The sequence below is a fragment of the Tachypleus tridentatus genome, chromosome 9, assembly GCF_004210375.1.
Source record: "Tachypleus tridentatus isolate NWPU-2018 chromosome 9, ASM421037v1, whole genome shotgun sequence".
Lineage (NCBI taxonomy): Eukaryota > Metazoa > Arthropoda > Merostomata > Xiphosura > Limulidae > Tachypleus > Tachypleus tridentatus.
The window spans coordinates 54,240,613-54,252,856 of record NC_134833.1 but is presented as its reverse complement, the minus strand read 5'-3'; the positions used below and the strand labels follow the sequence as shown (position 1 = coordinate 54,252,856).

The 12,244-nt window shown below is 32.7% G+C and overlaps 1 protein-coding gene and 1 long non-coding RNA gene across 4 annotated transcripts in view; one reads left to right on the top strand and one right to left on the bottom strand.

The window, feature by feature from the left end:
- LOC143225265 (vang-like protein 2) overlaps positions 1-12,244 on the bottom strand; it is an 88,073-nt gene that overhangs the window by 36,942 nt on the left and 38,887 nt on the right. The window lies entirely within an intron of this gene.
- LOC143225267 (uncharacterized) overlaps positions 11,399-12,244 on the top strand; it is a 28,864-nt gene continuing 28,018 nt past the window's right edge. The window contains exon 1 of the long non-coding RNA XR_013013757.1: positions 11,399-11,660. This is a non-coding gene — a long non-coding RNA (uncharacterized LOC143225267). The remainder of the gene's footprint in view (positions 11,661-12,244) is intronic.

Sequence of the window (12,244 nt, the reverse complement as noted above, 5' to 3'; positions counted from 1 at the left end):
GTTAGTCTTACCTTTGCAGTATGAATAATTCTAGAGTGTAATAAAAAAGTTTTACAATATCACTTACCAAAATACAATATCATAAATAAATGCTAACATGGGTTCACCTTGCCTCACTAATGTTATTGTTTTCCTTCTTTATTTAATGCTTTTTGTTATTTCGACGATGAACAGAGCGGAGATTTCGCATACTTAAATTCTCAAAAAGCTTTTGATAAAGCGCCAAAACATTAGAAAATCACACTGGTAGGTGGTTGGATAGACTACTTTATTATATTGTACGGTGGCTAGATTAGAGCAAGAAAATGGTTGTTATTTAAATAGTACAGCCAGCGTGTACCATTGTTAGAAGTGGAATCTGTGCAGGGGACATTACTTTTCTTACTTACATTAATAAAACTGGTAAGAGAATATTTAATATAGTTTGCTGATGACAGTAAACTCTTAGTCATTTCTAGAATGATTTGGATCAGTTGTTAGGTTGGACCAAAATTTGGCAACTTACCTTCAATTATAGTAAGTGCAAGGAAATGCATTTGGGTCATTATAGTTTGGATTACATACTTAATAAAGATGGGAATTAATACAACACATATCTGAAGAAAAGTATCGCCCCCCAGTGACTCAGCGGTATGTCTGCGGACTTACAACGCTAAAAACTTGGTTTCGATACCCGTGGTGGGCAGAGCACAGATAACTCATTGTGTAGCTTTGTGCTTAATTCATAAACAAAAATAACAAGAAAAGTATCTTGATATACTGGCGGATAAGTTACTTAAGCCATCGCAGTAGTACTCTATTGCAAGTAGTAAAAGTAATAGACTTTTAAGGTGTATCTCCAGAGAAGCTGATTACATATCGAAAGTTGTAATTATCTGTCTATATAAATCACTAGTTCGGACTCACTTCAGTACTGTATACAGTTTATATCTGTTATCTAAGAAAGGACATTGATTTAAAAGAAAGGATTCAGAGAAGGGCTAATAAGACGATTCTGGTTTATTTAGTAAGGGCAGATTAAGATTATTTAATTTAATTTTCCTTTTAGTGAAGAAGGATAAAAAATCGATAATATAAAGGTAATAGTATGAGTGAATACAAATTTAAGGTTTGTTAAAGAGAGACTATCGTCTTCAGATGCTATATCAACTTACTTACTACATGGCTTTCCACGCAGTTGTTTCTTTGTTTGTTTCGAATATTCACGAAAAAGCTTCACAAGGAATATCCACACTAACTGGGCTCAGTTTTGAGCTGCAATACTAGAAAACTAGTCCAAATACCCATCACAGCTCTTGGACTGTTCTAATTTAACAATATTATTTGATCATTTTTTTGGTTTAAGTTTCTTAGTTTTCTTACAATCGTCATTCTTACAATATATTAATGGCCCCAAACTATAGATCGCGATTTAGGAGGAAATGGGTTTCGAACCATAGGCCCTGATGTTCACTGCTCAGTATACTAACCCCTATTACATCCAGTCAAGACTTTCGGTTATACTTCAGAAGCAAAATTCACTAACATTTATCACGGTTCATCATAACCAGCACATTACCTTCTGTTTGTATAATATGACATAAAACACTGATTTTTTTTTCCTATTTAATTGCTAGTTCTTAATATAGCTATTAAAAAAAATCAATGTAACCTGGACTCCATCGAAATTTACTGATGCTGGTTGTGCTTTATCATGTATGCTTTTTCTAAAATTAATGGCACAAAATAAAAATTAGTATCTCCGACTGGCTTAGTGTGGCGGCTTACGACGCCAAAAATCTGAGAACAGGTAAGTTACTCATCCTGTAGTTATGCGTTTAACTAGAGCCACGCAACAACAGCAGAATCAATTTCATCTATAAAAAAATTGTTTCTTTCGCGGTTAGGAGCTCTTTACTGTATTATTGACGAATAAAGCACCTTTGCTAAATTTCAAAACAAAACACATAAGTACAATGTGGAAAATGTGCATAACAGTCACTTGCCAACGCTGCGACACTAAGTAAAACAGTAGATGAAAATTACCAGAATCTGTTGGATATCTTATATAAGAGGATAACAAGAAGATTAGAACATCACTGTTTCGTCCATATAAAGGATATTCAGATAAAATTGTTTGGGTGGTTGGTTAAAAGAGGACATTGATTTTTACTGTGGCTTAGACGTGCATAGCTAGTCTTAAACAAAGAGATAAAATTTATTTCCGAAAACAAAGGCTGTAACTTGATTTGACTTTCTTTTCTGTTAAGTGAATTTTAGCGGTCCTTTTTAGAGGCACCCAGTTCCTTTTACACAGCACGTGGTGGGTGTGATACTGTATCACTGAGTGTAACCTGGTCGGCTTAAAAACAACTAGCCCATCATCACAGGTCACTGTCCTGCAGAACCTTACTCCGGTACTCTCATATCTGAGTCTTTAAACGATAGCAGCAGTTGCTCCGGAAAAATAACTAAAATACAGCAACAATGTAAACCCACCCAAGTCAACGCTAGGCGAGACACTCCCAAGTTTTGGAATATTGGCATTCAAATGCTCACCCGAAACTCGTGACTAGTAGAGCCCTAAAATGCTATTCAGGCATATCAATAAAAAGAGTACAAAACGTGGGAGTTTTAAATATTTTAGCTTCCAGTGACTAAAATATTTTAGAGCTTTTAACACCGACAGAAAATACGAGTTTCGTCTTGAATGCTGAGTGAGCGCTTGCCGCTGGCTACATGAAATCTAGATTCTATTATGTGCTCAACAGTCGAAAAACAAATTGGAAGGCACGTTGCAGGTCCTTGTATAGCAGAATCCCGCTAACAAGTATATAATAATATATATTGTTCTCCAAACTTTTAACACAACTGTACAATGAGTTCGAACACTGAATAAGTTAAATTTAGAAATAAAGTACTGGAGTCTAGAAAATTGGTTATAAATGTTATAAAAGTAAATAAATGTCAGCCTACAGACACTAAATCTTTAGACATGTGAATATTGGAATCTCCATGTTGATACCCATGTTCGTACTAGGAGTATAAGAATTCGCCAAGTAGCAAGCAAACTGCGACTATAACTTAAACGAAAAACGATGTTAGGCATTGAAACAAGGCCCAGTACCTTATAGTATAACTTGAACTAAGTTTATCTTTAAAGTTCCCAGGTATTAACTTTAGTTTATTTGTGTATTAATTGTGCAAGATAAAGTGTCAGTTTGTCTGCTCAATATTATTTTATTTTTTGTACCGAATTCTTAAACGATAACAAACACTGTTAAATATTTACTACTTATATTAGTGAAATTTAATACGTAGAATACATATTCATAAATTCAATGACTATGCACACGCCTTCCCACAATATTATTATGTATAAGAAAATGCCAACAGCCAGTAGGAAAATTCCACAGATTTTGAGGCGAATTAAACACTACGAAACAAATATTGGGTACTACAGTAATTGTTACACAACCTAATTAAAAAAAAAAAGAAGAGAGAAATAAACTAGCAGAGTGTGAAAACTTTCCAAGAGTTTGTGGGTTTGAAATCAAGATTATACAATGTTTTATTTCGGGGTCTCTGCTACATATTGTGCTAGGTACGCTTTGTAGACAAAATATGCATATTTGTGTTGCTCACTTTACGTACAGAGTACACAGATATTCAAACGTAATTTCATAATAACGATGTTACGTTTATTCTTCCAGGAAATAGATGACTATATATAAAATATTATACCTTGAAAACTAACCCAAATTAGTATCCGAAAAAAACGAAATTGAAGCTAATATTTAGCAAAATTGCATCGCAACTGATTAATCACATCTGACTGAAACCCTTTTATTTATACAAAGATCACACAGATTCTGATTCATTGCAGGCCAAGTAATATCTGCACAACAGAAACCTGAACGTGGCCCTATGATGAGAGAGCCAGACTGTTGCCGCAAAATCGCATTCCGCACTTCGAAGTCATGGGTCCATTTAAAGTGTCAGTAACATCCCACTGTTTAAACAGAGTAGCCCAAGAGTTGCAGATAAGTACTATCGATGGAATACCCTTTCATCAGGTTATCAATTCAAAATTATGGACAGTAAGAAAATGATAGCAGTTGTGTAGCTTTGTGCCAATATCCGAAACGAACAAATTATACAATACATTTTGTTATGGTGCAAACGCCTTTGACAAGCTAGTGAAGCATGATTAAAATTATAGTTGTCATAAATGTCTTATAACAAATAATATTAATTACACAATATATATTACTCACCACAGCCCAAGTTATATATTTTCAGTGCAAGATGTTAACTCAAAAGAAAATAAACTTTAAGCTGAATAAATCTTTTGTAACTACAGTTTATGACTCTGCTACTTGATCAGTTATGCAATGCATGCACTGAATTATGATTGCATTGCTATTCTTTGAATTCCTTTGCTACATGTCAACATTTATTAGGTTATCATTAATGTATTTGATTGGATACCAATTGGATATTGTGAACTAACTCATATTAGTAATTTTAAACATTTCAGAAACTATTTTAACTTTTTCTTTTTTCTGGTTTGGTTTTTTGGTTTTGTTTGAATTTCGCGCAGAGCTACACGAGAGCTGTCTGCGTTAGCCGTCCCTAATTTAGTAGTGTAAGACTAGAGGGAAGGCAGCTAGTCATCACTACCCATCGCCAACTCTTGGGCTACTCTTTTACCAACGAATAGTGGGATTGACCGTCACATTACAACGCCCCCACGGCTGAAAAGGCGAACATGTTTGGTGTAACGGGGATTCGAACCCACTACCATCGGATTACGAGTCGAGTGCCTTAACCACCTGGCGATACCTCGCCTTTTCTTTTCTGGTAATCGCAACTGTGTGTATTATTTTAAATTGTCATTTTCAATGTGCAATTTCCTTTCTAGTCTTCTAAAACTATAAATTAATTCGAATTTATTTCTGGTAAGCATAAAACTGCACACTGGCTACCTGCTTTGCGTCCAGTGGAGAAATCAAACTTCAAATTTTAGGGCTATAGGTTTCCTTTGAGCCACCATGAGTAATGTAAATTAAAGTTACAAGTATATTTACTCTGGTCTATTTCTGTTTTCTTGTTAATGAAAACTTTAAACACATCAGTAAATACCAGATTAACAGGACACAGTAGTTTGAAAAAATATTTCAAAGTATTTATAATAGAAAAGAAAGAAAAGACAATAATAATAATAATACGTGGGAAAAATTATGCTAAATAATTATTTGATTAATAAAGTACTTATACGCAAAAAAGAGGAAAAGATTTGTTTTTATCACACTGAAGATTACCATCGTGGGCTTAGGAGGATTTTTAATTTTAGTATTTTACAGAACTTCGATCAAAAAATAGCTTACAGTGTTACTATTTGTGGGCCTTTTTATAACTTTATTACTTGGGTCGTTCTTATTCTGTTATCGTGGAGGTACATCTGAGTATAAAATAGTTTTACAATGACGTCACCAACATGCATCATAGCAAAAATCGATTTCAAAAAAACATCTGAATCTCAAAATACCACTCCAGTTCACTCAATCAAACTCATAATAAAAATCAGATATAACAACGTTTTTGTATTTAATTAACCATATTTATTTTCAGCGCCAATATATTGCAAACAAGTAAAAACAGCTCACGCTCCAGGCTTCATAAAAGGTATTCTACCGATTACACAGATATGCAGCACATTTCACTTTCGCACTGTTTTCATTTTTGTGTTAGTGGTAACTAAGTTAAAACACTAACGTTGAATTTTTAAATTTTTATTCACGTAGACTACCACCTTGAATAAATAGTGGACATATAATAGTGATCTGTCGCATACTGCTGCGGAAAACATACACTGAACAGTAAACGTGCAATGAACACTGCAGTCACTGGTTAGACTGTACTTCACTTACAATATGTATTGTTTTAAAGATAAAAGGAAACAAAGTCATGGAAAAATGTAACATTTTATTTAAATATCATAAATAATTAAAGTAATAAATAAAAAATAGTCAATTATTCTTGATGACAAGAAACCCACTTGAAATAAAAATGTACCTCAGAACGTCTGGTATGTTGTTATACAACTGTTAATACCCATACCAGCCGTTCTAAGATACATTTTTAGTCATCATTAACTAACAATACATGACTTCTACACATTAAAAACACAAATTATGTGTGATGGCATCACATATACACTAGTGTCCAAAAATAATGGAACGTTTTAAAAAAAGTATTTTAATAATAAATAATGGCTTGTTTGAATATCATTGAAAGTAATTTATTTTATCAGCATAACGTCAACAGTATTTTCTCTTTTTAAATACCTTATTAATTAGCAGTTATTGTAGATATAATTTATAAATTTTAGGTGTGCAAAAAAACTGAACAGAAATAAATTAATTATAAATATAATCATGTTTTCACGAAATTTCCCGCCTCTTTTCAACATACGTGACTTTGTTTTCCTGGATTCGTTTTAAATAGTAATTTTAACATTATACAGTTACTTCCCGGAATAACTCCATAAGAAATAAATAAAACAGTTATGCCCACATTCTGTATTTTATTCACACAAGTAGTTTGTGGCATTTAAAAAAAATGTGAACCGAAATTCGAATTCAGCTAAAAACGGCATCCAGTATCATCTGCATTTTGAGAAGGATACAGAAATGCACGTATGTTATTTTCACCAATTAAGGGAGCTGTGAAATTCATGGGGAGATGTAACAGCAATCAGTATAATGGATTAAAATAATTAAGGTTTGTTACTTTAAAATGTTGCTGATGGTAAGCACTGGATATATCACTTGGCTTCTCACTCCAGGACTACCTGCAAATTTCTTCTTTCCCATGATCATATATGTTGGCCATTTCGTTAATAAACTACGTCAACCATTAATTTTATATGGTTGTGAAACGTTAATGTGTTGAATTTCTGTGATCCTAAAACGTAACATGAAGAACAGTATGGGTAACTAATTATGGTTAAACGGACATTGGATAACAGATTTTCAAAATGATTTTATATAAATTTTATATCAAAAGGATCCAGTACCAGTTCTGAAGAACTTGAAACATCATCATCTTACAGTTATACATAACCCAGTTAAGTTTACTTACGCTAATTTAATCTAGAACGTTTAGTACACTGGGTTTCCAAGATAAGCAAAGCCCCCAACCAACTAAAACAATCTAAAGATAAAATTTCTCAGACTGTCAGGAAACAGTACTATACCCCCAAAAAGAATAAAACAACAACCGAAAAAAATTCTTCCCTTTGATATTCCGATATATTCCAGCTATGATACTATTAATTATTAATTGAAATTCAAATATATCTCAGCTAGGATAGTATGATTTATCAATTGAAATTACGATATGGCACATCTTATGACTGCATTATGCACTAAATGGGATTCCTGTAAATCTTGTTCTATCATGAACCGTAGTTCATAATTGGGATCGCAAAAAATTGCATAAAACCCTAATAGAACGTTCTAGTAAATCACTCCGTAAACAGTAAAGATTTAGTTTAAAGCAACACTTCAAAACATTTGCTATTGACTTCTGAGGTTGTACACACATAAAAAACGTGCAACAATTCACGCGTTAGACTTATAAGGAAATTCGTTCAAAATGGCCTGTTTATATTTCATCTTATTATTATTCTGTTGTCAGCTTACAACAAAAACGGCTTGATATATTAGACCCGTAGCTTTTGTAGAATACTTAAAAGGTTCTAAAAAGGCCATAGTGGTATTGAAAAGTCGATTTGTTTCTTTTGTACTCTACATTAGTCAATAAACATCTTGAAGTTAGTTGAGTTTTTTTTAAACATATGGTATCACTTTAAAAAAACTCATGTACAGGATGGACCATGAATTACAAACCAACAGTAGATGAATATTAGATAACTGTAACACGTAGATATTCAAATACATTGTACCCTAAACAAACGGTGTCGTTAGGGTGTAAATCCGTATATTATGTACGAAATGAAAAAGTAAAGAAAAAACACATATCAGTAGAAATAATATTAAATTTTATGACACACATTCGTGGAGTAATTAGTTTAAAAGACACAAAGGTTTATTTAAACTGACGTTTTAGTTGTATATGTTTTATTTAAAAAGGATACCTTTATACTAGTAATTTTTTTTCGGATTTAGTGGGAGTTGTCTTAATCTAGGTATATATTTACCAACTGCTATGCATTATATACAGTGAATGTAGTTACACAGAAGCTACAAATGTTCACTAAATTCTCAAAGAAATCTACATGACAATTTCCAGATACAGCTTAACATTTTACATCTCGAAATAATGTGATCAAATAGTCAATAGCCACAGTAAATCATCATTAATTATAGCGGCTAGCGACAGCTATGTTTATTATCATTATATTGTATAAAGTTAGCTACCATATCAAGTATGTTTTGCAAATAATTGGGCATAAAAAAGCAAACAAGCAAAAGAACATTGGGAATGAAAAAACCTGCAAATAGAGATCGTAAAAGAGTATAGAAATCTGGTGGAGATTCTCTAGACATTATATGTTCAAACTACAAATCCCTGCTACTCTAACAAATGTAAATCTGGGCAAAAGCTAAAGCCAAAATAGGGGTTTTGAATTTGAGTAAATAATGTCTACAGTATCTCCAGTCTTGTTTCCTTATTCTTACGATCATTATTTGCAGGCGTATAAATTTTCAATTTGGTATTTATATTGTTATATTATATTGTTACTGCTATATTTTCTATGAAACTACCGTAAAGGTTTTGTACAGCATCATATCTCATTTCACTGGTTATGGCTCCTAATTACAGATAATCATAACCGACAGATTTATACAATCTATAAGTTCTATACCAGTTCTACAAAAATTGTATATTAAAATATTCTATAACAATTTAAAAGTTTACGTTATAATGTTAGAGGTGTAAACAATCCTAGAATTTGTAAGCTTACCATCCCATAAACTAACGGACGATAGAAACTTTATCACATATAAAACGCTGCTAAATTCCCGCAATAGTTACACACTTTAGTCCAAGTTACGTTCATAAAGTTACCAAGAGCTGAAAATGCTATTAAAGTCATAATGACGAAATGCAGTTCTGATAGAAATCACGCACCAATTTCCATTTATTTTATAGAACAGACTCTAGTTTTGTTAAAATTTTACTACGTTAATGGTGAAAAAAGTATTATTGACACGCTGTAATGTAGAGTGTACTGTTACGATGATATAAACGCTGAAGCAAGATAACTAGATATTTTCGAAAAATAGTTAGCAATTTATGTTAACAGAGCTGAGAATAACATTAAAATAGTTTTACTTAAGTTAAGCCAACCCTACTAATAACAAATATCTATCAGTTAAATGCATGCAGAGAAAATGGTCAATTGTTATAGGTGGCTACACAGGCTTCAGGGAAATTGTTTAACTGTTACAGATGGGTTTAGTACAATTAAAACTTAGTGCATGCGGAGAAAAAGGTCAATTGTCATAAATGGCCAGACAGGCTTTAGGGAAAATGTTTAACTGTTACAGATGGGTTTAGTACAATTGAAACTTACTGCATGCAGAGAAAATGTTCAATTGTTATAGATGACTATAGGGAATTAGCACAATTAAAATTTAGTGTATACATAGAAAATGTTGTTGTTACAGGTGAGCACTGTTTAGATATCAAGTGCTTTATCTGGTCGAGTAACATCCTTTAATACCAGTTTTTTAGAACCTCTGTACGAAATCTAACAGTAAGGGATAACTTTACAAAGCAACATTTATATGTTTATCATATAGATCATAACGTTTCTTCGTAGTTTCATCACTATTAAACAAACAGTTGCAGTAAGCAAACAGAAGTCATGAAAGATACGATTATTTTCAGGACGCACGCAAGAACACTTCACGGTATGTATTTGTATTTAAAACTTACTATTTCATTAAAATAAATATATCACTAGATCAAACACACCAGTTTTTGTTATTTTTAGTTTATGTAAAACATTTCATTTTTAGACTATAACACCCCCTATCTTTAGGGTTTAAAAGTTCGTTATTATTTAAATTTTATACGAGTGAAATTTTAGGATATCTACTAAATCAGCTCACTGCATACATTAGAAGAAAAAATACATACATGCTATTCAAGAATTCTAATACCTACAAAAAGTTTACAAGTCATTAATAGACAATAATATATTAAAACTGAATGGTGTTCTAGATAAGTTAATAGATATAAAAGCATTACAATTATTCGATGCCACCCAAATTGTTAAGTAATACTATTTACATTATATCAAAGTAAGAATTGTTGGATTGAATTGCGTGAACTTGAACATACAGTGATATACTTAATGTCATCTTTAAAAAACATTATTAAAGACAAATTATCATACTTTGTACAGAACACTGCTCCGTTTGTGTGATATTACACCACCTTTAACCTATAGAAATAATCCTCTCCTCTCTATTAACAAAATTTGTTTTCCGGGATCAACAATTCGTAGAACTTTTTAAAATTTAGTAAAAATATTACTTATTAAACTTACTTTGAATTCGTATTGTGATAATGCACTTTTTTAAGGTTCGTAGACCCTTTAAACATAATTCTTCAATTTCTATTTCACATACCAAAGATCATTTGGTGATATTAGGAGAACAGAAGCTCATTAGTAGCAGGTGATTTGTAAATATTTCATCGAGCATCTTAAAAAGCTGAATGCTTGGAATAACGCACCATAAGGATTTAGATTACGTTTAGTAGAGACCCAGCGTGGCCAAGTGGTTAGAATGCTAGGTGTGCACTTGAGAAGCACGGGTTCCCATACCCCTCACACCATGCCTCTTCACCCTATCCACCATGGGATGCATTGTAATATGAGATTATTAAAAGAGTAACTGAAGAAGTGGTGGGTGGTGACGACAAGTTGGTTTCCTTCTACCCTCAAACTGCTAAATTAGCGGACAGCTACCGCAGATAGTCCTTATTTAGCTTTTTTTTTTTTTCCAAAACAAGCAAATCTTTACTAAATTTTTATCTAAATAAAACACTGGCGTAAAGTTACTTTGAATGAGGGAATATCTGGTAAAACACTATGGTTTGTAAATAAAAATAACATTCTTTCTTAGCTTTTCCTTCTGTTTCTAATTTTTTATGAACGTGTTTATTAGACATAAATAAACTCGTTTCTCAAACTTTTCTCCAGAAAAAAAAAAACTAATTAAAATGAAATAGCGCAGACCCAACATGTCAGAGAAAGCTGTTGGGAAGTTCTGTAATTGTGATGTAGCATACCATTTGAATAGTTGCGTCTACATCACTGTTTGTTCTAGACACAAATAAAAACATGTTCATTGTACGTACTTGAATATCTTTAAATTATTGAATTAAATCTGTGCTTTGATGACTGCGTAAGAAAAAAGTAATATTTTTTTTAGTTCCAGCCGAATGAACTTACAGTTTAAAAAAATCGATAACAGAAACCATGCTAAAACCTCTTGCAATGAGTATATACAGGCTAAGGACAACACTGTAGATGCTACAATGAGATGTTTTTATACACCGGAAAAAGAAAATTACAGAGAAGACGGCGAATTAGGAGTTCTTGGAAAAGCGAAGCTGTCTGGAAATACAGACGACAAGTTAGTAAAAGTAGTGATGTTGGCACTAAGTAATAGTACAAATCAATACTTGATAGTGTAGTTAAGTGCATGCGTGTTTTTTTATTCTTATAGCAAAGCCACATCGGGCTATCTGCTGTGTCCATTGAAAGGAATCTAACTTTTGATTTTAGCGTTGCAAGTCTGAATACGTACCTCTATTAAGTAAACCTGTTTAAAATATAATTATGTTTACTCTAATGCCATTCAAATAGGTTTTTTTTTTCACTCTCATGTCACAGGAACTTTGTAAAGAAAAACTTTTTTTTTTAAAAGAAAACATCTGTCATACTTCCACCGGTACATTTTTTTGTCTATACCTTTAATATATATAGTTTGGTTTGTTTTGAATTTCGTGCAAAGCTACTCGTGGGCTATCTGCGCTAGCCGTCCCTAATTTAGTAGTGTAAGTCTAGAGGGAAGGCAGCTAGTCATCACCACCCACCGCCAACTCTTGGGTTACACTTTTACCAACGTATAGAGGGATTGACCGTAACGTTATAACGCCCCCATGGCTGAACGGGCAAACATGTTTGGTGTGACGGGGATTCGAACCCGCGACTCTC